The sequence below is a fragment of the Adiantum capillus-veneris genome, chromosome 1 (assembly GCF_014529385.1).
Source record: "Adiantum capillus-veneris isolate H3 chromosome 1, ASM1452938v2, whole genome shotgun sequence".
Lineage (NCBI taxonomy): Eukaryota > Viridiplantae > Streptophyta > Polypodiopsida > Polypodiales > Pteridaceae > Adiantum > Adiantum capillus-veneris.
The window spans coordinates 43,103,571-43,130,957 of record NC_140931.1 but is presented as its reverse complement, the minus strand read 5'-3'; the positions used below and the strand labels follow the sequence as shown (position 1 = coordinate 43,130,957).

The following is a 27,387-nucleotide window of genomic DNA, read 5'->3' as shown; positions in this document are numbered from 1 at the left end:
TGCATTTCAGGAGGAATGCCACTAACAACCCTCAAAACATATGGTAGACACCACTGGATGAACTTTTCGTTCTCCTCTGCCTTGAAGCTTACAAAGTAGATGCTTGGGGAGTTAGGCCAACATCCATATCGAATGGAGGTAGGTGCTACCTTTTTAACAACACACACAGCAGCATCGATTTCTTTCTTCAAAGGAGCCTCAACACTTTCAAATAAATGTGAGATATATTTCTTGAATACATTCAATGATAAGATATGCATTGGGTCGTAGACTAAATCTAGAGAGAGATCAAATCCATATAGATCATATAATCTCCAGAGTATGGACTCTCTTGAGAGACCAGCTTCTTTCCATGATGCTTCCTTTTCTTTTTCTGTGCAACATCGTTTAGCCTCATCAAGAGCTTTTGTCATCTCCTCAATGGTCCTCTTTGAAGGTGGATATCTAGCTTGTCGGCGATTTTCATTATAGACGTATCGCCCCTCTTTTGATCCTATACCAGGTCGTACTAGAGTTTCTTGAGGTTTATCACGCCTGCAAAACTCTTGTCCTCCATTCTTGAAGAGGCCTATTTTGCATTGTGCCAGATGGTCACCTGTAACCATCATGACCATAGCACGTAGCGTACATAGCTTTGAAAGACCTTGTTGATTGGCACCAAATATCTTCTCTATGGGATAGTCATACAACACCTCCACACCATTTAGATATAGGTTTTCCATCTCATCTAGCAAAGGTTCCAAAAATGCCCCAAAAACTTCACGAGAAACCTTCATAAGTTTCTTGCAACTTTGAGGGATAAACAAAACTGGCAAGATATCAATGGAAGACTTGATTCCTGGATTCAAGAATCAACACCATGACCTCTACTACCCCACAACTCTTTTGGGTTGTTTGTGATGTTTGAAATCCATCCCAATGTAGCAACAATGCTACATTTCGAGGATCACCCTATTCACATGGCAACCCAAAAAATAAGTTTGGTTTGAAATCATGAGATCTTTAAAAAAAAAAACAATGTGATGCTTCTATGTACCTTTTGTAGGCTCCTTTTACACACAATTTCCTCTTTACACTCAATGCAGACAAAGTTGTACTCTTCTCCCACAACATTTTGAAGAGCTTTACAACGTCTACTACTGGTAGGAAAAGTAGTGTAAGACTTCTTGCAAAGAGGATTAGAGCAGACAACCGGTAGCTCATAAGATGTTGATGGATCCCAAAAGTCCTTGACTTCTTGGAATTTTTGTCCATCCCAAAAATCAACAATGCTTCTTTGGTTGCTAATTGCATCTCCTGTAAAGTTGTCCTCATTGCTTGGTTGAAGAAGCTTTGGTGGATGCTTTGCTACATCACTACCTGTGCAGATGCGATAGCGCAAGGAAGAAACCATGCCAAGACCTTTAAGCATGGTTTGCAATTGATCCCAACAAGCCGGAATTTGAATCCCTCCAAGGTCACCTTCCCATGTAGGAGGAAGTCGAACTAATAGCCTAGCCATGCTTCTCTTGGAAGCATTTTTAATCACTCTAGCCCCCCCCCCCCCCAAGTCTCCAAATAGGATGCGAAGCATTCCATCTTGCACACCTATTGGTAGTTTATGTTCATCCCATAAATTTTGGAGCTCTAGTATCCTCTCAACTAGCTCCAAGTATAGAGGAGAAGATTGATTTTCTTCATTCTCACTAATAGACATTGGCTCATCAATGATGTCATTGCCATCACCATCAAACTCAGAGACTTGAGCTTGATGTTCATCATTCTCTTCCATGTTTCCTTCTGAATCTAGTGGAGAAGATAAACCAAAACTATTTTTGAAGCTTTGGCAAAGTTATGTGCCAAAGCTTGATGGCGATAATAGGTTGATGCATGAACTTGTCTACCACCTGCACAATACATGTTACATGTGCACCATGTATTTATTTGAGAATTTTTGGGCTTCTTGCCTTGTCCCATGGCTCGGGTAGGTGTTGCATTATGGGGTCCATCAATGTGTTCGGCTAGATGGTTAATTGCTCTATTATCACTCGGGTCATTGGCAAGATCTAGTCTTTGTTCTGAATCCATTTTTTGTTTTTTGCTAATGGAAGGATGGAGATTTCTTAGATCATCTTGTTGTTTGTGGTGATAAAAGGTACGCTTGGTTACAAGGCACCAGCCATTGTTGGAATGCTTGCAAAGATAATTGCAATCACACTTCCAAAACTGTGTTCTCTCCATAACTGTCAAAGAAAAATAACTAGCCATGTTTGTAATATTCATTAAGCTACGACACAACATGCTCTGAGAGAAATAAACTATGGCTTTCCAAGAGGTACTAGCCCATTCATCCAACACAAGTTCTCTCTCCATTACAAAGTTAAGCACTTCAATGCTCAGAGAAATAAACAAACATGAAAATGCATAAATTACTTTAACTTCACAAGAAGTAAATGATCTTTCTATGTAACTTATTTTGAATCTACCAAGGCTTTTCATAAGTACAAAGTCTTTTAGCCGGAATGAGATGGATTATCATACTCATTCTATAGTGCATCAATGACAAAGGCATGTTTCCACCTCCATAGTGGGTCACTTTGTAATATTTGATAAGGCCTAACTTTTCTTTTGCCAACACTAAGTTTAAATTTCCATCCCAATCAACCAAATCGTCAAGAAAAATCTTTTGTATATTCCAAACTTTTTCCCGTTAGAAAATAAGTTATATTTTATTTCTGGCCATAACACTTTTATCTCCGAGCGTTGCAAAAGAACTTGGCAATATTGTGATGCTAGATCTTCTCGTAGCTCACGAGAAAATGTTCGTAAAAAGAAAGCTCGTTCTCCATCATTTTGAAGCCCAGTGGACAAGTGATTTTGAAGAGACATTTTGAACTAGCAACCAAAGAACAATGAAAAGAATAGTACGGATTTAGAATATTAGCATCTATACAATCAAAACATTAGCATCTTTAACAGATTTGATATGTCCCGATATGTCTCACACACATACACACACACATGAATCTCTCTCTCTCTCTCTCTCTCTCTCACACACACACACACACACACACACACACACACATCAGCTTCTCAAAACCGAGTTTTGGTGAGCCCCTTCATGCAAAATGGTGTGCTTATTACAAGCAACCCACTCACCGTCCTAATAAATTAACAAAAACTTGGGCTATGTCTTCTACGGTTCTTTTCAATCTACAGCAAATGCCCATAAGTCTTCCCCCCGCCCATTTAAATAGTGGATGGTTTATATGTGGTCTATGTCTTACAATTAACAGACATGTGGTCTATGTCTTCCATGGTTCTTTTGCATCCATAGCAAATACCTATGTCTACCAACAATTGGGCTCTAGCTTGTCCTATCATTTTAAAGGCCAACGCCCCCCCCCCTGGTCATGGGGGTGGTGTATGTCTTCCTTAGTTGTCGATTATCTCGATCATAGTCCAAAGCCCAAGGGGAAGGGTATGGTCTATGGCCATTATCGTTACCTTTATGTGAGGTCCTACTTGGAGCATGTATGCATGTATACATATTTTGAGTCATATATGCCAAAGTGTAGGCCCTCATGTTATGTGCTAGAGTCAAAAGAATATCCCTAGTTCGTTTATGGGGACCAAAGTTTCTCTCTCTCTCTCTCTCTCTCTCTCTCTCTCTCTCTCTCTCTCTCTCTCACACACACACACACACACACACACACACCAATGTTTCTCTCTCTCTCTCTCTCTCTCTCTCTCTCTCTCTCTCTCTCTCTCTCTCCATAATGAGTCCATGACTACAAGATGCGTAATTTCTCTCTCTTCATGATTAAAAAAAGCCGTTTAGTGTAATCCCACTTACAAATTTTGAGATTTATCTCTACATTTTAAATTGCCAACCCTAAACCGGCTGACATTGTCATTGCCGAGCATCTTAACACAAAGCCAAGTAGTGTTTGAAAACATTATTTTTCCAAACATACACAATTCCTTTCCTTGAATTTGCCAAGAGGAAATTCAAACAAAAAACGGCACGATATTAAGCTAAGACACATTTTTACCAAACCTAAGAGCTTTCAAAGAATGCTTAAAAGAAGTTTTATTTTTTATTTTTTTGGGGTGGGGGGACAGGGGCTCAAATTAAGACACATTTTAATTTGCCGGAATGAGGAACTCTGGTTTTTTCTTTTTTTTGCACGAAGCATAGTTCATCAAAGTTATTGCTCACATTTTGGGTTTTGGGGGGGGGGGGGGGGTTGTTTGGGTTTAAAAGAATTACAGATTTATTAAAAGAAAGTTACCTGCTAAGTAGGCGCAATTGGGCAACAAATTCGTCGACGGCGGGCAGCAGATAACACGTGCAACAGCAATTAACCTTTGGGAAGCATCTGACGCGCGCAGCAGCAGCTTCGGGCCGATATTGCACAGTTGATCTCTCTCTCTCTCTCTCTCTCTCTCTCTCTCTCTCTCTCTCTCTCTCTCTTTGTGCAGAAATCGGAGACTGCCTGGAAGCGGCTCACACAGCACCTAAGCACTCTCTTTCTTTTTGGGTGGTGGGAGGCTCAGATTGAATTTCTTGGCCTTTCCCGTTTCGCTCCAAGCCTTAGTTTCAAAATTCCCTAAAGAGGTTTTCATCTCCCCCCATCTCTCTCTCTCTCTCTCTCTCTCATAACAAGTCTTGAGTTCAACTCTCCTCGTCAAATAGATCTTTAAGATCTCTTGGGATAAATGTGTCCGGCCACTATCGCAAGCTCTAAGTTGAAGTTGAACTGTGTCCGGCCAATGTCCTCCTACGCTCTAGGTTGAAGTTCCATGGCCTAGGATTAGTGTAATCTCCCTATAAATTTTGAGATTGACCTCTAAATTTGAATTTGAAGGTGAGAACACCTTCAAATTTAGTCAACATACCTCTATTGTTTCCCATCTATAGGTTTCCCTACCCACAAATAAGTAGAATAAATCCCTAAAAGCCAAAATAAATAATGGGTTTTTATCGAGCAATTTACTTGAGATGACATACCTCCAACACCCTCTTTGCAACTCATAGTGTAGAGAAATAGTGAGACCAAGTCGATGAAGAAGCTACCAAGGACACCCCAGTAGCAATCAACTATTGGGTATACCCTGATTTTGCTATGGACTTGACTTGACCAACAACAATGGATTGGTGCACTCATGCATATTGTTTTAGATACAACTGAAAACTTGACCATCTTCTATTAATCCTTGATTAGCTGGTAATAGATCGCTCATATTCCTACCTCATCAGAGAATTTGTATCATTAGCAAATTGTTGCACCAGGGATGTGGGATACCTTTTATCTTGCTTGCCTCCAATTCTGCCTGCACCAGCCATCCCAATGCATCATAGTAGACAGCATACAATAAGGGGCAACATGGAAGCCCTGTCTAATGGATTTTATCAGAGGAAAGACATCAATAAGATTACCATCTCTCTCTCTCTCTCTCTCTCTCTCTCTCTCTCTCTCTCTCTCTCTCTCTCTCTCTCTCTCTCTCTCTCTCTCTCTCTCTCTCCTGCAGACCGCAAGACAGGACGATGGCGCTCTCTCTCTCTCAGGATACCACCCATCAACAACTGTTGAAATACGAGGACCATGATTTGACAAATCTCCCAGCTAGACACCAAGAGGACATGGATACAGCCAGCACAGGAGCTGGGCACGAAGATGGCTTTCTACAAAGGGCATCTCCTCCAGCTTACGGTTGATGGTTTTGTGAGGAGACCCAGATACATGGACACCTACTTGTCTCATGGGATACGATGTGCTATCGGCCAGATACGCACATCTTCACACCAGTTGCGGATCGAGACTGGGAGATACAGCGGAGTACCAGCAAAGGCCAGGACATGCCCCCTATGTGACATCGAGCCTCAGAGTTGCACTACACATGCCACTGCCCCGTCGACTACTAGATACGAGGCCGCTTCCATTGCTTGTTCAGAGAGGGCTTTGGACCATTCTCCAGAGTCATGCAGTACGAGGATCAGAGATGCTTGGGTTGTTTTTGCTCTAGCTACGTAGACACAGAGAGAGCCTGATGAGAGGAGAGGCTAGCCAGTCTCAGAGACAGATCACAGATTTCTTTAGAGCTGCCACTGGACACCAGTAGGAGTTACTACCATAGCAAAGCTCGTTGTCTCACACCAGAGGCACATTGTTCGATCGAGCGACTGAGCTCGGGAGATCCAGACGTCCATGACTGTGGAGGACTACATAGCATCGACGGAGGCTGCATCAAAGGATTCGGATCACTTTGGCTCGACATGCACCACGCTCGGTCAGACTACTGACCATGGAGGAGATTGATGAGATCCGCCAGCGAGATCGATGCTGGATCTCTTGTGATCTAGCTATCCCAGCTAGCTTTTTAGTTCACACCTAGTAGTTTAGGATTCCATAGTATTTTATTGTGACATTTGTCATTTCATCTTTGTCATCTTGTTACTCTGACTTTGTATCAGATCCACCACATTGTAATTTTCTGGTCTCATAGGTCACTTTGGCCTTTTGAAGACGTTAATATAACATTTCATTTTCATTTCATTTCTCTCTCTCTCTCTCTCTCTCTCTCTCTCTCTCTATCACACACACACACACATGTGAACAATGATCATACACCACTCATTGCTCTCTCTCATGTATGTGACAATACTCATTATACATTGAAATCTATAGCCACAACATTAAGTTGCATAATTTAATTCAAACTTTGCAAATTGTGTGGGCTTTTAAGGGTGCATGACACATAAGCATGGTGAGTGCCACTTAATGGTGAAGAACGATCAGCATGTAAGTCCCATTGTAGGATATTTTCATGAATAGAAAAAGTTAACCTGGGCATCATAAGCTTTTGACATATACTTCATGCATCAGTCCTAGAATTGAGCTTTTAAGTGTGAAATAGTTGAAGAGAGGAGATGGAATTTGAAGAAGTGAAAGAGTAAAAAAATAGCAACCAACAATCAAAATACAAGTGAACTTACATAAGGATATATTCTTATTTTGGTCAAGATGTATGCAAATAGGTGATTTTGTTGCATAAGATCGGTGTAATTTCCTACCCTCAAAATGCACATATGTAAGTATATGGTGTGAGGAATCAGGACATCAACCACACTTAGCTAGTGAGGCGGTCCGGGGCGGGCAACAAGAGAGGCGACCTCTAAACACCCCTCAAGGCTCCCGTGCTGCTCAATTGGGGCTGGGGCAACCACAAGCACAACACAACAACAAACCCACAGCCAAACCCAAACAAGATAGGGGCACCACCTAGTTATGGTATGCGAACTAGGACGCAAGAGATATTTTGGCACAACGAAGAAAATGCACCACACAACACACACAAATAACCTCACACCAAGACGCACACAAACTGGACCAGAGAGAGCTAGAGAAAAGGGAAGAGAGAGAGAAAAGGATCTTGCGTAATACCTTATTTGTGACTTGCAAATGGAGATGGTTCGTTATGATGCTATCGTAGAACTTGTATAAAACTCACTCAATGCTTAGTGATTGCTAAACATTGCCAAAACACACACACACTGTCTTAGGGTGTGGGAGACCTCTCACCACAATACCCTCTTACAATGGACACAAAACTGGCAATGGAAAACACACTAAAACACTTTCTAAAATCAAGATCAACCGATAAAAACTCAAATACACAAGTCACCTTGAATTCACCAAACCGTATTGCACAAATGGAAGGCCGAAGATTTGAACGTCGAATCACGCCTTTGATGCACCAAACCTCAATTTATTGATGATGAAAGAGCATATACAATAGTGGTTTTGAGATTTGTGGAACTCACGCTCTCTCACTTGCAATGTGTAGCTTGAAAGCTTCTCTCACACCAAGAGTGAAGCTCACAAGTGGTTGCTACACCTAAGTCTCTCCTCATGCATAGAGTGTTGGGGTGCTATATGAGATGTTGGAGGTTGTTTTACAAGAAGGAGAGGGGCCTATTTATAGGTTGGAGACCCTCATTAAGATTATTGAAAATCCTAATTTACAAGCTAACAAATCAGGATTATGATTTTTTTGAATATCAAAACATTGCGGGCCTTCTTTGTCTGCTTGAGTCATGGGTGTGGGCTCAAAAGAGAGCATTATTGATGGTAGATAAGGTGAAAGTAAGTTTTAAGGAAGGGGAGAGAGAGAGAGAGAGAGAGAGAGAGAGAGAGAGAGAGAAAGTTACTATACATGTCTTGAGGTGAGGTGTCTTTTATGGTTAGGTCAATGCTATTTTGTGTTAGTATGTTAGTCGTTAGTAATCACTAGAAGGTTAATGCTACATTTACAATGGGTAGAGTGAGTTGATTTGATGAAGGAAGAGGGGTGAATTAAAAGAGAATCATTGAGATGGTGAAGCTTTGAAGAAGCTTGAACTCACCCTTGTGTAGATTGTGGAAAAAATGACCGCTGGTCTTCTTCTTCTTCTTCACTTCTTTACGCCGCCGCCACGGTTGACCACCACGATGAAAAGAGGATTTGTTGATGAAAAATCCTCAATTTGCAGAAGTTATCATGGTTAAGATGCTAAATTTTAGATATTTTTAGGAGAGGTAAATGAAATTGTAACATAGAAGCAATAGAGAGAGACATGGAGAGGGTGTATGTATGTAGAGGTTCATAAAAGAACTATAGGGATGAGAGAGAAGGGTAATGGTGAAGAGGGTGGGAGAAGCCATGGAAATTGTAGGTTTGAGTGAGGGAAGGAGAGGGAGGGATGTGTAAGAGTGAGTAGGTGTGTGGAAGGGTGAGAGAAGACTAAGGGCTACTTGTGAGAAAAGTGGGCAGATTGGGGTCCACTCAAAAAATCATATCTCACCGCTGGTAGCTCCAAAATTCATGAAAAAATTTGAGGTGATTATTCAAAGCGTGGGCTACATTTTCTCTTTTGACCACCGCTCCAAATTCGGAGTGGAGATAGGTGCCAAAATTCTCACCAAAAAGCCTGTTTTTTATGCCTGCAAAAGTCTTTTAGTGGCCCCCTCCTTTGTTGAATTTGTACAATGCATCCAAGAGTGAGCCCCTCCTTTGTCATATTATAATACAAAGTATTCAAGTTGCCCTTGACCCATGCATGGAGGAGGATTATTGGTGAAATAAGAAATATATACATGGTGGGACTAGTGTATGGACTATTCATGGACTTTAGCTCAATGAGCACATGGTGTTAGAATAATGAGTAAAAATAATAATAAAAATATGGAGGAGTTATGGATATGGAAAGATATTGGAATCATATGATATGGTCCCTCCTTGAATTATTTTGGGTGAAAGAGGAAAAGGTATGCAAGTAAATAATATAATAAAAGTAACCAATGAGTAGAAATCATTTTTTTGTTTTCACGAGGGTGAGGGTGAAAATGTGGGAGTGATTTGTATAAAGGAAAAATATGAGGTTAGAGTATGTACATATTGGCAAAAAATATAATTATGGTGTAAGAGGATGAAAGAAGGTGTACATAGGTTTAATAAAACACACACCTAAGTAGAAATATTTAAATAAAATACCAAAATAATTATAAAAAATCCCTATATTTAAGCCATATATACAATGAAATATTTACACACAAAGAGGCCATAATATACTTTTTTTTTTTTTTTGGCTCACCTAGCCCAGTGACTAGCTAGCTGAGGGTTTTTAAGAAGATATGGGGAAAGCCCCCTAACTCACACACGCCTATGTACAGTGAAATGGTAGGGATAGCCATAGCGTTTGGGTGAATTTGGTAGGGTGGAGTAATCTAGTATGGCAATTATGGAGAGCCGAAAAACGGCTATCACTAGATATGTGGTGTGTCTTCTAGAAGCTCACTATGTTGTGGTAAAGTCATTATGCATGACATGCCAAGGAATTTTGTTGAAAGCTTCTATAAGAGAGAACATGCTATTGGAGATCGAGGTAGTTGATTGGAATAGCTAGAATATTTGGTTCAAGAAAAGCTACATCATTGAGCTCTAGCTTGTGTGGAAAGAGTACTATGGTGGAGTTTGTAATATAGTGAAGCATTGAAACATGTAACAAAGCTAGTCCATCAAAAGAAGCTTGCATGGACAATTGCTAGAAATTTGAAAATAGTGTAAAACTTGAAACCAAAAGGGTTTTTTTGTTGACAATCACTCATGCTATTACTTAGGCTTGGATGAAGTTTATGCAAGACTCAAAGAAGAAGAAGTTGGCCTTGAGCTCGTTATTATACTTGCCAAACTTTGGCAAGTAGCTTCAACCAAGCGGTGTTGCTCAAAGAGTGCTAATATTTCTTGTAGCATAATATGGCACATGCGATTATGTTGAGGGTGATGGCATGTAGAGCTAAGGAAGGCATGACAAGTTGTTATATTTTATTCTAGCGCTCAATCCCTCTATCAACACTTTGGTCCTGCAAAGGCAATATAGTGTAACACAAATAAACACAAAAGAAGATAAAAGCTGATGTCAAAAGTTGAATTAACTCTGCAAAAATAAAGCAGTTAGAATTGCTTGTGTTAGAGCCTAGTCCAAAAATAGTTAAAAAGTGCTTGCAATATCATGAACGATTTTGACTATATGGCAAGTGTAATGTAAATTATGGCTTGCAAGCAACCTTGCATCACAACACATGCAGATGGATGCCTTAAAGCTTCATAACCCGCTCATTGCACTTGACTTGCTTTCTTCAGTACATTAAGCAAGAGTTTCAAGACATGGAGCCATACACTATCAAGCCACATTTGAGTTGCCTTAATACACTACTCTAAACATGCCTGAAGGGCCTATCTTTCCCCTTTCTGTAACTTCACCTAACTAGATATTTGTGCATGTTCACTAGAAGCTCATGATGTTAAGCACTCTATCAAATACAATGAGAAAGAATATAATTTCCTACATGATAAAATGTACAAAATGTTGTGCTTTTGTTAACAAACAGACTATCATAAGAAACGTATAGGAAACCAATTCTAATCTTAGATTTTCATTGTAAATGCTTAGCAGTAGATAGTTACCATGTTCTAAGTGTGAACTTGTATACTTGCTATTCAGTAATTGTGTTGGACCTAGGATTTGTTGGCTCTAACTAGTAACCACATAGCTACTATAACAAAACTCTAGAGGCACCTTGAGATTGCTTGTCCCATTGAGCAATTCTTAACTTACCATATAGAAACTCAGAATTTTTCTCTTTGTAGCTAGCAACTCTACAAACTTACTATGTAGGAAACCCAACGGAGCTTATAAATTGCTAGTTTCATCTAGCAATTACGAATTTACCATATAAAAAAATTGGAATTTCCAACTTGGATCTAGCAACTCCACATACTTGCCATTTAGAAAATCTAGAGGCACTTTGAATTTGCTAGTTCCATGTAACAAACTACAACTCACCATATAGTAAATTCTGTAAAATAATAATTTTGCTAGATCCATCTAGAAAAAAGCTCTAAAGTTTCTAGTTCTATCTAGGAAGTACACAAAACGCAATGGGTGTTGCTATATGGTAACATGTCCAAAGTTCATAGTGTGAGCTTAGGTTGGGCACAGCTGGCAAGCCAAGCTTGACCTCCATAATGATTTCACACCAAAATTTTTTGAGATGTGTGAGGCTTAAGAAGCTAGCAAAGCTACAGAGAGATCCACTCTCTCCAGCTTCTCACTCCAACTTATTTTGAGATGTGTGAGGCTCTGTGTGATCTCATGCAGACCTACGGTGAATCTGAGAGAGAGAGAGAGAGAGAGAGAGAGAGAGAGAGAGAGAGAGAGAGAGAGATTATATATATCATGGTCTGTGCAAACAACAATCCGTTACCCGACACTCTCTCTACTTTCCTATGACACTAAAATTCTCTTCTTCTTCTTCTTCTTCTCCCCCTCTAGCCGGGCTCACCAATATTTCTTGCCACGCCACGGTGAGTTCTCTTCCACTGCCACCTGGCGTGCCTAAAAGTGTTTATCCCTTTAGAGTAATATAGATTGCAAAATTAAATTTTTTTGAACGGAGGATTCCTCTCTCTCTCTCTCTCTCTCTCTCTCTCTCTCTCTCTCTCTCTCTCTCTCTCTCTCTCTCTCTCTCTAGAATGCATAGAAAGCTTTACACTTGGTGAACGGAATCCGGAATCAAGGATCATACGATGCTCTGTATTGACCTCAAGTGTGGTAAAGGACCCAAGCATGTAGCCTCCAATCTTGATGTGAATCATTCGTACCTACGTCTAGACTTCAAACGAGCACTTATATATGCTGATATGGTGGAGAAAATGTTAAGCATGACAGAGCATCAAGAGAGCCCAACATTAAAATGCAAGTGGAAAGTTTCAAAGAAGTAATTTTCTCTTATGCGAAGGAATGCTTTTCAGTGAAACACATGTCTTGCAAAAGGTCTAAGAAGGGTAGCACCAATGGTTTGACATGGAATGCAGTCAATCTTGAAAACACTTGCTAAGGTTGGATGGAAGCAAAGACAGGGAAGTTTACTTGGAACGTTCACACACATACAAAGCACTTGTTCAAAAACAGAGGATAAGGTGAAAAGTCAAAAAGCAACTTCTTTTAGCGCAAGAGAAAGCACATGCATGTGACAAAATCTAAAAGGCAAGCGTGTTGAGAGCTTTGGTGACTTGACTCTTGAGGACATGTATACGCATTGCAAGAACCTCTATGAGAAGCACAATGTTAATAAGATGGAGTGTTGTAGCTCCCTTCTGTTTATGCCTCTTTTTTTTACCATTGAAGATGTATGATGTGCGCTTGAGAAACAGCTACTCGCAAGGCAGGGGACCTTCAAGGTGTCAAGGCTGAAATGATTAAATGAACAAGCAAGAAAACACGATGTTGGATACGCGATATGTTTAACCTTGCACTTCAGCATGGCATGCCTCATGATTGGAGTGCAAATTGGATCAAACCTTTGCACAAAGCAGGAGATGTAAACAATGTGAACAACTATCGCACTATAATGGTTGGTTCTTTGATGGAAAAGTTATTTCTGAAGTGCACGAGCGGAACGTGTGAGAGTGTATGCAACAATGGAGAAGAGAGGAGACCTTGTGTTTGCAGGGGCTAAAACTCACTCTCTACATGTGAGCCCCCTTATTCTATTATGTACATAATGAATAAGTATAGTGGTTAAGCACTTGGCCTAACCGGCCACATGGGGCTTTACCCCCAACAACCTCCCACGTAAAGGTCAATGTGGCTGTGAGAGAGAAAAGAAAACTGTACAAAACCTGTACAAGGCCATCACAAGTATGACCTCAGCCAACACCCACTGGCTCACTCAATCTGTGTGCATCCAGCTCTAGTTGTAGAGGAAGTATAGAGCGCTCGACACTATACTCCTCATTAAAGCCGCACAGATCTTGCAAGTATCTCACCATACGCTCCAAAGTACCCCTATGCTCAAGGCCAATATCAATCACTGCACGACTAACTGCTCCCACTGCAAATACAATCTCGGGTCTCGAGATCAGTATCTCGTACATGAGACTCCCAAATGCTGATGCAATCCTAGCAATATCTGCCAATTTGACCATCTCAGTCAAATCTGTCTCAGAACTCCACTCATGGAAATCACCCTGACACCGAACTCCGATCCCTGGAATCCATCCTCGTGTCCATCGCATGTCACATGCACACCAAGAGCATCTATCTATCCTGAACCCTGTGTGGTAAGAGCAATGCCTAGCTCTAACTCACACACGTCAGCCTCTGGCCTAAGCATATCCATGAATGACTGAATCATGGCTGAATCCTCAACACTCAAGTCATCCATATCCGTCATCGTATCCACAAATGGCATGCCCTGCTAGACAACTGTCTATACAACTGGCTCAACATGCTCACAAACTGGAGCATTATGCAACCTATCCACAAAGGAGACATGCCTCATCTCTTTGCATGGCTGCGTACTCACGAAAACTGTGCCGTCTCACACATGACGTACTCGCATCGCATGAATCATGCCAACACTAGCACCTCTAGCTATGACTAGCTGCTGACGGGAGCAAAGTGAATCCGGAACCCGGACGGTCTCTAAAACGCCAGGGACCAAATGGCGTGCCTCGAGCCTATCTCACGGTAAAGCGAACAGGGGGCACCACCTTGCTTTGAGCGGCTAGGACGCAGACCACAATGATATGAACACCGCAAACTTACACACACACACACACACACACACACACACACACACACACACAGAATGAGAGAGAGAGAGAGAGAGAGAGAGATTGATATTTGCAAATGATGAAAGCCCTTAGGGGTGTGAGGGAGAATTATTTCTGCAGTATTTACAATGACCTTCCTTCCGGCGGGGCGGCACACCGTGGTGATAGAGAAGTAGGGAGAGAGAGAATGGTGAAAATTACTTGCTGCGTTCTCTAAGACAACTCAATGATTGTGAAGCTTGCTACCAAGAGCGTGTATACGGGTGTGCATCGACCATTGGAGTCGAGGGGTAGAGAGAGAGAGAGAGAGAGAGAGAGAGAGAGAGGGAGAGAGAGAGAGAGAGAGAGAGAGAGAGAGAGAGAGATCGTCTTGTGGTGATATTAGAGGGGTGTGAACAATCTTGCGCCCCATCGGTGGTTAACCTTGGGGGGGGAGGGGGGGGTATGGTGAATGACAAAGGCCTTTTCTTTGTTTTTTTTTTCTTTGGTAACAAAACCCCTCCCTTCCTTAGGGTATGGTTCTGACGGGCATGGTTTCAAAAGCCGGCTATCATTAGCCCTCCCATATGGCTAGAGGCATTCATGCTTCTAGCCCTTCCTCTGCATCTTTAGTTGTGGAGTTAGAGGGTTCTCCCTCTTCTGGAATGTCTAGCATGAATTCGGGATCAAACCTAAGAAAATACCTTTTCAGTCTCCATCCATTGATCCTAGTTATGTGAATTCTCCCATCTGCTTCCATCAGCTTATAGCTGCCATTGTCATAGAGTTTCTTGATGATGAATGGTCCTTCCCATCTGGGCTGAAATTTCTTGTCTTTCCTGGTGTTGAATCTGTTGTCGTATCTTAGCACTAACATACCTTTTTCCAATCCCTTTTCTTTCAGCCTTTGATTGAAAGTGAGGCGGCATTGTTCTGCCTGCGCTGCATAGTGATTGATTGCTTCTTCCCTATCTAGTTGGAGCCTCTCCAGATCCAAGATGTGGTTTCTGAGATTTACAATTGGATGATGTATCTGGCTGGCCAAAACCCGTAAGCTGGCTATCTGCACCTCAATGGGTAGAATTGCCTCCTTTCCATAAACTAGATGGAAAGGGGTGAAACCTAGTGATGTTCGGAACGTCGTTCATTAGGCTCAAAGAGTTGTCCCCTGTGTGATTGTTCACCTGCTTTGTGATGATTTTGCAAATCATTCCGTTTACCTTCTCTACCAAACCATTGCATTGTGGATAGTATGGTGTGGAATGTCTTCGTGTGATGCCTAACTTCTTCATCAATTCTCCCACCAAATCACCTCTGAATCCTGGTCCTCTATCTGATATTATCTCAAGAGGAGTGCCAAAACGGCAACAGATATGCTCAAAAATAAACTTTGCTACCTCTTGGGTTGTAATGCGGGTGGTGGCTGTTGCTTCTGCCCATCGAGTCATGTAGTCTACACCCACTATGATATAAAGTTTACCTGATTGGGCCCTTGGTAAGGGACCGATTGCATCTATTCCCCATTTCTCACATGGACCATATGAGATGATAGGAGTTTGCGGCTCGTAGGTTAATGTGCGATCACTAGACACTTGATGAGCCTTACATGTTTTACACAAATGGTGTGCATCCCTGTTCAAGCTAGGCCAACAGTATCCTGCTTGTAGAATCTTCCTACTGGTGATATCTAGAGCAAAATGACCGCCGCAGACGCCATCATGGCAACTTGAAATTACCTCTATGATCTCACTAGAGGTTGGCACCCGCCTGAGAATCTGATCCTTGCCCTTACAATACAAGTGGTCGTTTACAAGGCGGTACCTAGTAGCCTTCCTGACCAGCCACTGTTTCTGGCCTTTGGTGTATCCTCCCGGACATTCTCCTGTATCTAAAAAACTGACGACATCAGGCATAGCATCACTACCTTGAAAGAGGGGTAGCTTCAGTTTGATGGCCCCTATGGGAACTTCTTGTATTCTCTCTTTGGCTAGAGCATCTGCCTCCTGATTTTCAGCTCTGGGGACATGAAATAGTTTCACTGCTTCAAACTTCTTGGCGTAGTTGACCAAGTAAAACCTGATTCTTACAAACCCAAGTGCCATTTATCTGCCTTATCAAAAGCAAAGCATCGCCAAACACATTTAGGCGCTAAATTCCTTGTGAGATACATTGTTCCAACCCAAGAATTAGGGCTACATACTCTGCTTCATTGTTGGAGTGGGAGTGTAATAACTGCCCAATGGAGAATACTCTTTCTTGTCGCTCGTTGAAAATGACTATGCTTGCTGCAGACTGGTCCATTATTCTCTTGTATGCTCTGTCAAAGAAAAGAGAGTGAGCTCTTTCCAGCCTAGGACTCTCTACCATTGGTGTTTCTTCCTTCCCTTCCGTGTTGACCTTTAGCTTCTTCTCGTAATGGTGATGAGTGAGAATTCCCGCTAAACTAGCTCTGGTGGAGTTTTCTACTTGCATGGTGTAGTCGAACTCTTGTAATCTAATTAACCACTTTGAGATCCTAGATGAGACATCCATGTGTCGCATTACATATGCGAAAACCTCTTCCATTGTCACGATTACAAAGGGTCTAGGCTTCGGTAAATCCCTTTTCTGACGGGGTCATGACTAGAGAAGTAAATAGGACGCATGAAAGAAGTTTGGGGATCTTTTTGCATTAGCACGGCTCCGAGTGTATCACTTCCTACACTAGGGTTCACATAAAATGGCTCGTCCCACTTAGGAGGTGAAATAGTGGGAAGCTTAGCTAGGATTTGCTTTACCTCAGTAAACTGCTGCTCATTCTCCTCAGTAAATCCCTTCTCTGACGGGGTCATGACACTACTAGAGAAGTAAATAGGACGCATGAAAGAAGTTTGGGGATCTTTTTGAATTAGCACGGCTCCGAGTGTATCACTTCCTACACTAGGGTTCACTTAAAATGGCTCGTCCCACTTAGGAGGTGAAATAGTGGGAAGCTTAGCTAGGATTTGCTTTACCTCAATAAACTGCTGCTCATTCTCTTCACTCCATGAGAAGACATCCCTCTGGGTGAGTTGTTGTAGGGGAAGGACCACTTGAGATAGCAAGTGAATGAACATGCTTAAGTATCTTACCTTCTGAAGGAAAGAAACCAATTGCTCAGCGGTAGTGGGCGACGACAAAGATACCAGGGCTTGGATCTTGCTAGGGTCAGCCTCAATCCCTTTTGCTGAAATTACATGGCCAAGGAGAGTGACCTTGCTTTCACCAATGCGACACTTATCCACATTGAGCTGGCCACCCAAGGTTTGTAGCCTGGTTAATCCATCATAGACTTTGCTTAAATGAAGGGCTCGTGAACTATAGATGCAAAAATCATCTATGAAAACCCGTATTGATGTTCCAAAGTAGGGTTGGAAAACAAAGGTACATAGTGCTGAAATGTGGTCGGGGCGTTAGTGAGGCCAAACGGCATCACTCTGTAGGCAAAGCATCCCCAAGGTGTGATGAAGAATGTCTTCTTCTGATCTTCCTCCGCAATGCTAATCTGGAAGTATCCGGAGTAGCCATCGCACACTGTCTATCGTTCGTGACCTGCCACTTCATTGAGAATTTCATCCTAGAATGGGAGGGGAAAGTGACCCCTCTTCGTGGCTGCATTGAGAGGTTTATAATCCACACAGACTCTCCACTTACCTTTTTTTTTTGTGACTACTACTGGGGAGACCCATTCTGAGTCTTCGACAGGGTAGATGAAACTTGCTTGTAGCAAACTTCTCACTTCTTTAAGTAGTGCCTCTTGTTGGATTACTCCAAGTCCTCTGAGCTTTTGTACTACGGGTTTACTACCTTCCTTGAGTTTTATGTGGTATTGCACTACTGTAATTCCTGTGATCTTATCATAGCCATCAATGAACAAAGTAGTGAAGTTACCTAGCATGGAGACATACTCCCTCCTTTCTTCATTTGTTAACTCGTTTGAGAGCATCTTTTGTAACTTACCTGCATCCTCCAAGGACTGCATACCTTATGATCCCTCTTGGTTTGTCAAGAGTGTTTCAGATTGTGTCAATATTTTTGGGTCTTTAAGAATGACCCCCATCACTTCGATGCTACTGTCACTTCCGTCGGTGGTGGTTGTCTCTTCTCCTGAGGTAGACGAATAGTCGCTGGTGGACTCATCTTCTGAAGACTCCAAGATCATGTTGCACTGCTTTCCAGTCCTCATGTCGTAGAATATGGACTTCCCTTTAGCGTCCTTCATCTGAATCATTCCGGTGCTTGAGTCTTGTTTAGCTTCCATAGCCATAAGCCAAGGCCTCCCAAGAATGATGCGGTAGCCCTCCCCTTTGTGTGGCATGACAAAGATGTCTACCTCCACTTCTGTATTGAATGCTTTTACTTTGACCGCATTTACAATGCCCACGCATTTTACTCTTACATTTTTTTCCATCTTGGCTCGGCAGGGTGTTGGCCTACTTACCTCTAGACCTAGATAGTGCATCATCTTTTCACTCATGACGCATATTTGCATGCCACCATCTATGTAGACGTTTGAGATTCGTTGCCCCTTGATGTGGGCATCCATGGTTGGTAGGATGTCGTCGAGATCCCTTCCAGAGATAGCCCCAGCTATCCTGGGTCTTGATTTTTTGGTACTTACCATTTTTGTCCATTGCCTCCTCATCCTTAGTGCAAGGTGGAGTAATTGGGGCCAAGTTATCTTCGGGCCCTGCATTAACACATCCTGAACTAAGTCATAAGGTTTTGTATACTCACCTAGTGAGAAGTCCACAATGTCTATCTTTCGCCGCGGTTTAGCTGCTTGCTTGCTAGACTCGGCCTTCCCTTTCATCTTCTCTTCTCTTTGAGAGGCTTCCTCGTGCCTGGCACGCTTCACTCCCATAGCATCCACTTCTTCTACCTTTGCTTTCCCCTTATGCTTCTCTCGAACTGATTCTTCTACCTTTGCCTTCCCTTTAGCCTCCAAGCTAATAACACTCACCGCTTGGTTCACAGCAAGTGGTGGGGGTAGTGGTGGAATGAGAGGTTGGGGTGGTGGTTGCTGTGGTATAGGTGGTCGAAGGATTTGGACCGGTGGGATCGGCCCTGGTTGCCTAGGTGGTGGTGGTCTTGCTCTTGGCGGAGAGATCTCATTCTGTCTCCCCCCTCTATTGAAATTCTGTCTCATTGGGTGTGGGCAGTAATACATTCCATGGTCGTCTTCCCCGCAGTTGTAACAGTGGTACTCCTGGTTCTGCCTTCGTTTTCCTCTTCCTTGTTCTGGATTCCTGACAAGTGCATGTCCTTGCTGCACCAGATGCACAGATAAACTCTCTAGTTGGGTGGTGATGCGACTCAGCAGGTCTTGCTGCTCTTTTGATGCCTCTTGCGGTTGGGCTCTATGACTGGCTGTTGCAGTCACTGGGGTTGGTCGGGCCAATCTTGTTTTCTCTGACTCGTTTACTCTTGCTTGCATGCACAGCTTCTTGTCTTTAAGGCGGGCTACTTCAAGTGCCAACTCATATGTTGCAGGAAACCTTCCCTTCACCTTCTCTCTAAGCGGCGCCCATAGACCAACAATGAAACGGTCCTTCTTTAGGAAATTAGGCGCTCCTTCGCCTTCCTCCAGTGAGGCAACCCATCTCTCCCATAAGTCCACAAACTTGGACTCGTAGGTGGCATACTTTAGCAGACCTCCCTGCTTTAATTCCGTCAGTAGCTGCCATAGCTTCTTCGAGGTTGTGCCTCCACCAAACCTCTTTACAAAAGCAGCCCTTAACACATCCCATGCATTCTTGGTAGCCTGGGGCAATGCATTATACCAGGATTTGGCCTCTACTTTCATCAATAGAGGAAAAATTATAAGTCGTGAAGCGTCGTCATCTTTGTTGGAGACGACACAAGCAATGTCGAAATCATCCAAAAAGTCGGTAGTGAGATCTTCTCCCTTCTTTCCACTGAACGTGGGGAAAGAAACACTTGCCATGGTAGTGACTCAGGAAATTACAAACCCTTTTTTTTTTCTTTTTATGAAATTACATTAACAACAGTAGCGACTCATAATGGCTTTTTACAGGGTTGGGTGGATAGATTAAAACAGGATAAAGATAGAAACATTAAAGGAATGATGGTAATCAAATATGGGAAGAATGATAGGGTTTGGGGAATTGAGGATTTCTTCTAGTACTGCCGCACCGAATAGGTATACGATCTTCTGTTGGTAGAAGACTTTCCTATCTACATAGATATTCACATGCATATGCTGCAAGAATCTGAACGGGAATGCCGTTGGCCCGTTTTCCATCATGCACAGAGGGTGGAATACTTACTCATACTCTTACCGTGCCAGTGTTGATGAGTCGACACATCCACAAGAGGTCGTCGCCTTTCATGGGCTCTACGTTTCCTTCGTCGCTCAGCACGTACGAGGTGATGGCGACGTGTCTGACCACTCCCAGCCTCTTAGCTAGTAGCAATTGCAGATAATTTCCGTAGTCGGCGTGTTGCATGAATTCTACTCCATTCAGTTGCAATTCGTCCCCAGTCCACTGGGTTTTACCCGTGGTAGAGAGCTTCTTCACGATAAGTTGCACAGGGAGAGGAGGAATATCCTCTACCCGTCTTCCAAAACAGCGACAGCAGTAGCCGAACCACTCTTCCCTAGGACATGGGAATCTTCTTACCACTTCTTCTTCAGGATTGTTGGAGTGGATGGGTAGCACTCGCATGCGTCGTGCAAATCGGTAGGCGGCCTTCCGCCGCTTAGCTTCGGATGACTTCCTGTTTGGCAAGCTGGGTACAACCTGGCTTTCTGAGCTTGAAGCACTTGCTTGGCCAGATGCTTCTCCCTTCGGGGTCACGTGTTTCCAGAGTGGCTTAACTTCTCCTTACCTTTCGCCCGAGCAGCCCCTTTAGGCCACTTTGGATTAAAGGTTATAACTTTGACTGCAGTTTCTTTAGGGGAAAGAGGCCTCATCGTCTTCTTCCCTTCTTTGATGTGAGTGACTTCTTCGCGATGAATGTCGATGTAGACGATTTCAGCCCTTTCGTTGCCTTCATTGCTGGCACTCATTGACAGTGTGCCTTGGTTGACAACAGTGATGGCATTTCACCGACCTCCTACCTAATGCTCTCAATTTATGGTTAGAACGAGCAACACAAGATGGAGAATTTACCTCTTGAATACTGACGACACTGCAGCCCGGCAGTAGTACTTCAATGAAGACGGCTAGTGACTCCTTCGTCTCCTCTTCTTCCATCCTCCAATTAGAGAATTCCTTCAGCCATTCGTCCATGATTGATAGAGGGCTTCACTTTCAGCATTGTAAATTGAAGGGTCCTAGAAGCCCTCCTTCGTGGGGGCAACAAATGACGGGAGCAAAGCGAACCACGAACCCCTACGGCCTCTAAAACGTCGAGGACCGAATGGAGCGCCTCGAGCCTGTCGGTAAAGCGAACAAGGGGCATCACCTAGCTTTGAGCATATAGGACGTAGACCACGATGATATGAACACCGCAAACTTACACACACACACACACAGATTGAGATTTGAAAATGATGAAAGCCCTCAGGGACGTGAGGGAGAATTATTTCTGCAGTATTTACAATGACCTTCCTTCCGGTGAGGCGGCACACCGTGGTGATAGAGAAGTAGGGAGAGAGAGAATGGTGAAAACTACTTGGTGCGTTCTCTAAGACAACTCAATGATTGAAGCTTGCTACCAAGAGCGTGTATACGGGTGTGCATCGACCATTGGAGTCGAGGGGTGGACGTGGCTCCCTTCGCATGGTGAAAATCCCAAGGCAAACCAACACACAAGCCCCCCCCTTTTCCCCGTGATGCCAATAGTGTCAACTCTTCCCACCACACTCTACCAAGTGCTGACCTCTTGTGAGCTGCCCCCCCCCCCCCCCCCAATAGTGACCTCTCAGTGCCAATTTATAGGTGTTGGCTGCTTGGATTATGGTAATCCCGACGTGATTAGGGTAGGCTAATCGGGGAGACAAAGAAAGTGGTGGGCCCGGTGTGGTTGACCCTTGCTTTGTTTTGGGAGGTTATTAAAAGATGAGAATCTCTAGGTGGGCCTTTGTGACCATCACCTAGAGAGAGGGAATTTACAAAAGTGGGAATTTTACAATGGCTTGGGTCAAAACTGAAGAAATGATGAACATAACCTATAAATTACTGGAAATGGCATCGGGGTTGCGTGATGCCTGCGAATGGTGTGTTGTCGATGCGTCGTTGTAGAGCGTACTTCGTTTCGGGGTCAGCCGGGGCATGCCTTCGGCGCATTTCTCCTTTTTGTTGTTGGTGACGTGTGCTTTGGGCCCTCCTTCGTTTTTTGTCGATGTCATAATCGTAAACCTCCTTCGTTTTTTTTTTGTATTTGTGTGTGGTGCATATGTGTGTGTGTGTGTGTACGTATGGATGTGTATACATATGCGTACGAACGGGAGCGTGTGTGTATATGTAAACGAATGTGTGTGCACGAGCGTGCGTGGGAACGGGGGAATGTATGCAATATATATATATATATATATATATATATATATATATATCTTTTTTTTTTTTGGTTTCTCGCAGTGCACACGACGTAGAGATGGGGGCTGAGAATGGTGAAACAAAGGTGTGTGTGTGTGTGTGTGTGTGTGTGTGTGTGTGTGTGTGTGTGTGTGTGTGTGTGTGTGTGTGTGTGTGTGTGTGTGTGTGTGTGTGTGTGTGTGTGTGTGTGTGTGTGTGGATAGCGTGCGGTTGCGACAATGTATAGGGAGTGTGAGCTTGCGGTGGTGTGAAGCCAGACAGTGAGCGGACGAGACAGGGCGAGAGAGAGAGTGAGAGTGGGGGGGGGAAACGGTGAGGGAGGGGATGAGGGGATAGGGTTGGGGTGTGTTGTATGGCAGAAACGCACGCGGAAGGAGGGGAGGAGGGCAAGGCCCGGGGGGCGAGGGTAGTGGACAGAGGGCGCGACAAGGAGAGGGGGGGCGAGGGTGTTTTAGTCAACGAGAGGAAGTGAGAGGGAGTAGGTAAGGGGGGGGGGGGGTTCCCACCAAGGGAGGAGAGGGAGAGAGAGTGAGAGGGGTTGGGAGGAGATAGGGTAGAGGGAGGATATGATGGGGGTTAGAGGAGAGAGAGAAGAGAGGGTGAGTGAGATTGGGAGGGTGAGGTGGTACTTGCCCTAAGGCCTGCCATGGTTACTTCCAAGAGGGGGGGGGGGGGGGGGGGGGGGGGGGGGGAGAGCTAGGTGTAGATAAGGGGGGGGGGGGGGGGGGGGGGGGGTGCTTAAGGCCGAAGGGGGGGTGTGGACGAGCAGAGATGGGGGTACGGCCTCCCGTGGCTGGACTATGGACAAGCAAAGAGGAGAGAGAGAATATTTGGAAGAGAGAGAGGATATTATCTATGGCGGCCCGCCGTGGTTGAAGTGTGGCAGAGATACCAACGGTGCCTACCGGCCAGATGATGCAGCGGGTGTGTAGGAGAGAGAGAATATGGGCAGGGCCGGGTAGGGAGAGAGAGAGAGAGAGAGATCATCTTGTGGTTATATTGGAGGGGTGTGGCCAATCTGGCGGCGCCCCACCGGTGGTTAACCTTGGGGAGGGGGGGGTGGTATGGTGAATGGCAAAGGCCTTTTCTTTGTTTTTTCTTTCTTTGGTAACAAAACCCCTCCCTTCCTTAGGGTGTGGTTCTCACGGGATTGGTTTCAAAATTCGGCTATCACTGTCTCCACGATGCAATCTGAAATTGTGCTCATCCAGCACTACTTGTCATCCATTGTCTCGTAACTGACTCACAGAGATCAAGCTCTATGTCAAACCTGGCACATGGACCACGTTGTGCAACACGTATGATGCACCACTCGACAAAAATATTCTGACATCTCCTGCACCAACTGGACCTCATCGCGTACGATGTCGAGGCGTATTGGAACGCCATTGGAAGGGAAAACTATTGGCATTCAAAGAAACCAAGTCCGGCATGGTGGCCATCATGCAACACGTGTACAGTGCAGCTGAGATCCACCTGCAAAGAGCTTCAACTCAATTTGGACCTCATTGTAAGTCCTCATGGTTTAGCTATCCCATGCATATATCATGTTTAACATGCATGTGATCGTTTTGTTTGACTAAGGGCATTTGTAAAGATGTTTTTCCATCCAGCTTAGTTGAGGAGCAGCCGCTTGAGTGCCTGACAGGCACATTCATGGTTGTGCATGCTCACATTGGGGAGCTTATGTTTCCTAATGTCTCGTCGAAAAAACTTATCGAGCAGCGAATATTCATGTACTCCCACAAGTACGTGGTCCCGAAGTCAAGCCAAGGCTATGGTAGGTTACAAGCCGTAGAGACACCCTCATTGCAGAGTGCAGAATGGCCAACTCCAGACCATTGGGCCTTGCTTTCTTTCAAGCACAAGGTGCTGCAAGATTTCCAAGGGTCCTTAAAGTTTGGTAAGGCAACCGGATCGGTGGGTCTCAGTTGGCATTGTCCCATCCATTTGTTTGTGCATGCATTCCGCTCTTTGCCGATTGTGGAAACACCGACAATGTTTGTTTGCAAAGAAGTTGGCGTAGATGCAATGGACACTATTTTAGGTGTCAATTGGGGCTATGTTGACGGTTTGCATGATGGTGACCGTTACAAGTGCAATGTGTCTCCCACACAGCTTTGCCTTCGATATTTGAAGGCAAGGTGCACCTTATATGCACGGTTTAGCTACAAAAGGTGGATGCACAAACGTGGCAAATGGATACCTTTACAGCTGACGGCCGAAGAGGTTCAATCCTTTGAAATTCATGTCCGCATGCCCAATAATGAGGTGGAGGTGGTTGCAGTGAACCCGCATTAGACTCTTGCCAATCTTCGGGAACATTTTGTCATACTGGGATTCGAGGATGTCGGCAATGCAAGTTTTAAACTGGAACAACGCAAGGTCTGCTTTGTGCTTCATTAGCTACCTTTTCTTAATTTTTTTGGGTATTTGTATCTTGATTGCCCATTTTTGGGTTGTGTAGATTGGAAGGCGGATGGAGGCACTATGCTTGTTTACAAAGATTGGGCTACGGACGAAGTCATCTTGTCTAAGTGAATCGGCTTGTAAATTTACTCTTTTATATATTGGATATTTTATAAAAGATTTTGAAAAATTTTAGGGTGTTGTACTTGAGTTTTAAGGTGTTGTGTAATTTTATTTTTAAAACGCATATTTTTAATTTTTTTCGAGATGGAATATGTCTATAAAAGGGGGACCACCTCCTCATTTTACCATTTTCATCCCAGCATTGCAAAGAGACCTAGCATACCCAGTTACGCAAAGAGAAAGCATGGCTGCAACTAGTGCTTTAGATGCATTCCTTAGTGAGGCTGGGCATGCAAATCGCCCTGAGCTTCATGCTTTTTCACAACCCAACCCCTTTTGGAAACCACCTTGACCCTCCACTCTCAATCTCTTGAGCACATCACTTCATACATTTCCACGTGCATGGGGAGATTCATTTTTGAGTTACCAAACCGGCAAGGGCAATGGGTCCCTGAGGGCCTTATGCACCACATCTACAAAGGGGACAGGCCATTTCATTGGTGGCTTGCACGCTTTGCCACCATAGCACAACCCGCCGGACAATATGTGCGGCTTGAAGATGATGATGTGCGAGCAATGCATAAGGGGAAGATCGGAAACACATTTTTCTCTGTCCAGACCATAATGATCTTTCTCCTTCACGAGTGCCCAGTAGGCTTTGACATAGTGCTACCACACTTGCAGATCAGCGGGGTCCTGGCGGATGTGAAGGACCTCAAGCCCGCACCCATTGACACATCCGCAGAGGAGAAGGCGCTTGCCTTGACCTACCCTGTAGGGATTCAAGGCCTCTTGGAGGCCTCTCCATCGGTCGGTTCGTCCTTGGGGCCGCGAGAAGGAACCAGCACTCGGGATGTCATCCCTGAGATAGAGATTACCCGTTTCTCCTCCATTGTGGTGGGTAGGGAGGAGTTTGTGTTTTTACACGATCTGAAGAAATCCTTTGAGCTTCGCATGGATGAGTGTTTCGCCATCCTCAATGCTCATTGAAGGTTTGAGATTGATACCACCACCTCCCATGACGATGATCTCCTATTGCCCATGGGGAATACTATGGCGGACACAGTGGCGATCGCACAAGCCGAGGTGGCAACGGACGAGCAGGCCAAGGTCTCTGAGGAGGATTTTGTGGCCGTACAAGCCATGTGTTTGGCTAAACGCACAAGAGTGGATCCACCATCACTTGCTACAACACCTTTTTTGCTTGATCCAAAGGTGAAGTCAAGTGTGGATCTTTACTTGCACCCGGATGCTGATGAGGAGGATCGTAGACAAGAGGTATAGATGCTCACTTAAATTTGATTGTTACAATTGATTTTGTTAATGTTATAACTAATTTTTTTCCATATTTCTCACAAATCCTATGTTTTGCAGGATGTTTTGGAGATTGACGCCTGGGCGCAACGATCAGGGGGGAGGACGCCGTTCGGACCTCAAGCGACACTTTCTCACTACCTCAGCACACTTCCGACTGGTGACGTGGTGTTTGTGCATGCCAACTACTCCCCCAATGAATGCCACAACATTTTTGCCCTCCGTTCACTCTCCAAGGCATTGTGCTTAACAACCCTTGCCCAATCGGCCAACCTTGTAGTGCTTGATAAGAAAGATTTTGCAATATCCACTTTCGGCGTCAACTTCCGCGGGCGTCTCATCGCCCATGTCGGAATGAACCAAGCTGTAGGGGTTAATGACACCCAAGAAATTACAACCACTTTGCTTAACAGGGAGCCACCCCAAAAGGCCAAGCGCCAAAAAATTGTAATTCGAAAGATCCTAAAGCAAAAGCCGGATATCATGTAAAGCGTTGATTTCCTTAATGAATCTACTTTTTGGTGTCTATGACTCTCTCTTACTTGCAAGCTTTTGAATTTGTTATATGTTTGGCTTCCAATGTGTTTATGAGAAGCACCCGTGCTTAGTGAATCATGCAGTTTTTGATGCATGCTGGGTTGGAAAGCATGTTGTCCAACCAACTTGCATTAAATCATGGGGAAAGTTATTGATATGCCTACAAAAGGGCTTGGAAGGCCCCAAAATGGGCTGCCACAAGGGCGCACATTTGGGTCTTCCAAAAGCATATGGAAGGGGCAAATGCGCGCCCTTGTGGCAGCCCATTTTGGAGCATCTCAAGCCCTTATAAAGGCTTATCAATACCTTTCCCCATGAATTAAGACAAAATGTCTAACCAACATTCACTCCAACCATAGAT

The 27,387-nt window shown here is 44.0% G+C and overlaps 1 pseudogene; it reads left to right on the top strand.

Annotated features, from left to right (window-relative positions):
* Nucleotides 1–1,954: 1,954 nt before the first annotated feature.
* LOC147464612 (uncharacterized) lies at nucleotides 1,955–26,978 on the top strand (annotated as a pseudogene).
* The last annotated feature ends 409 nt before the right edge of the window (nucleotides 26,979–27,387 follow it).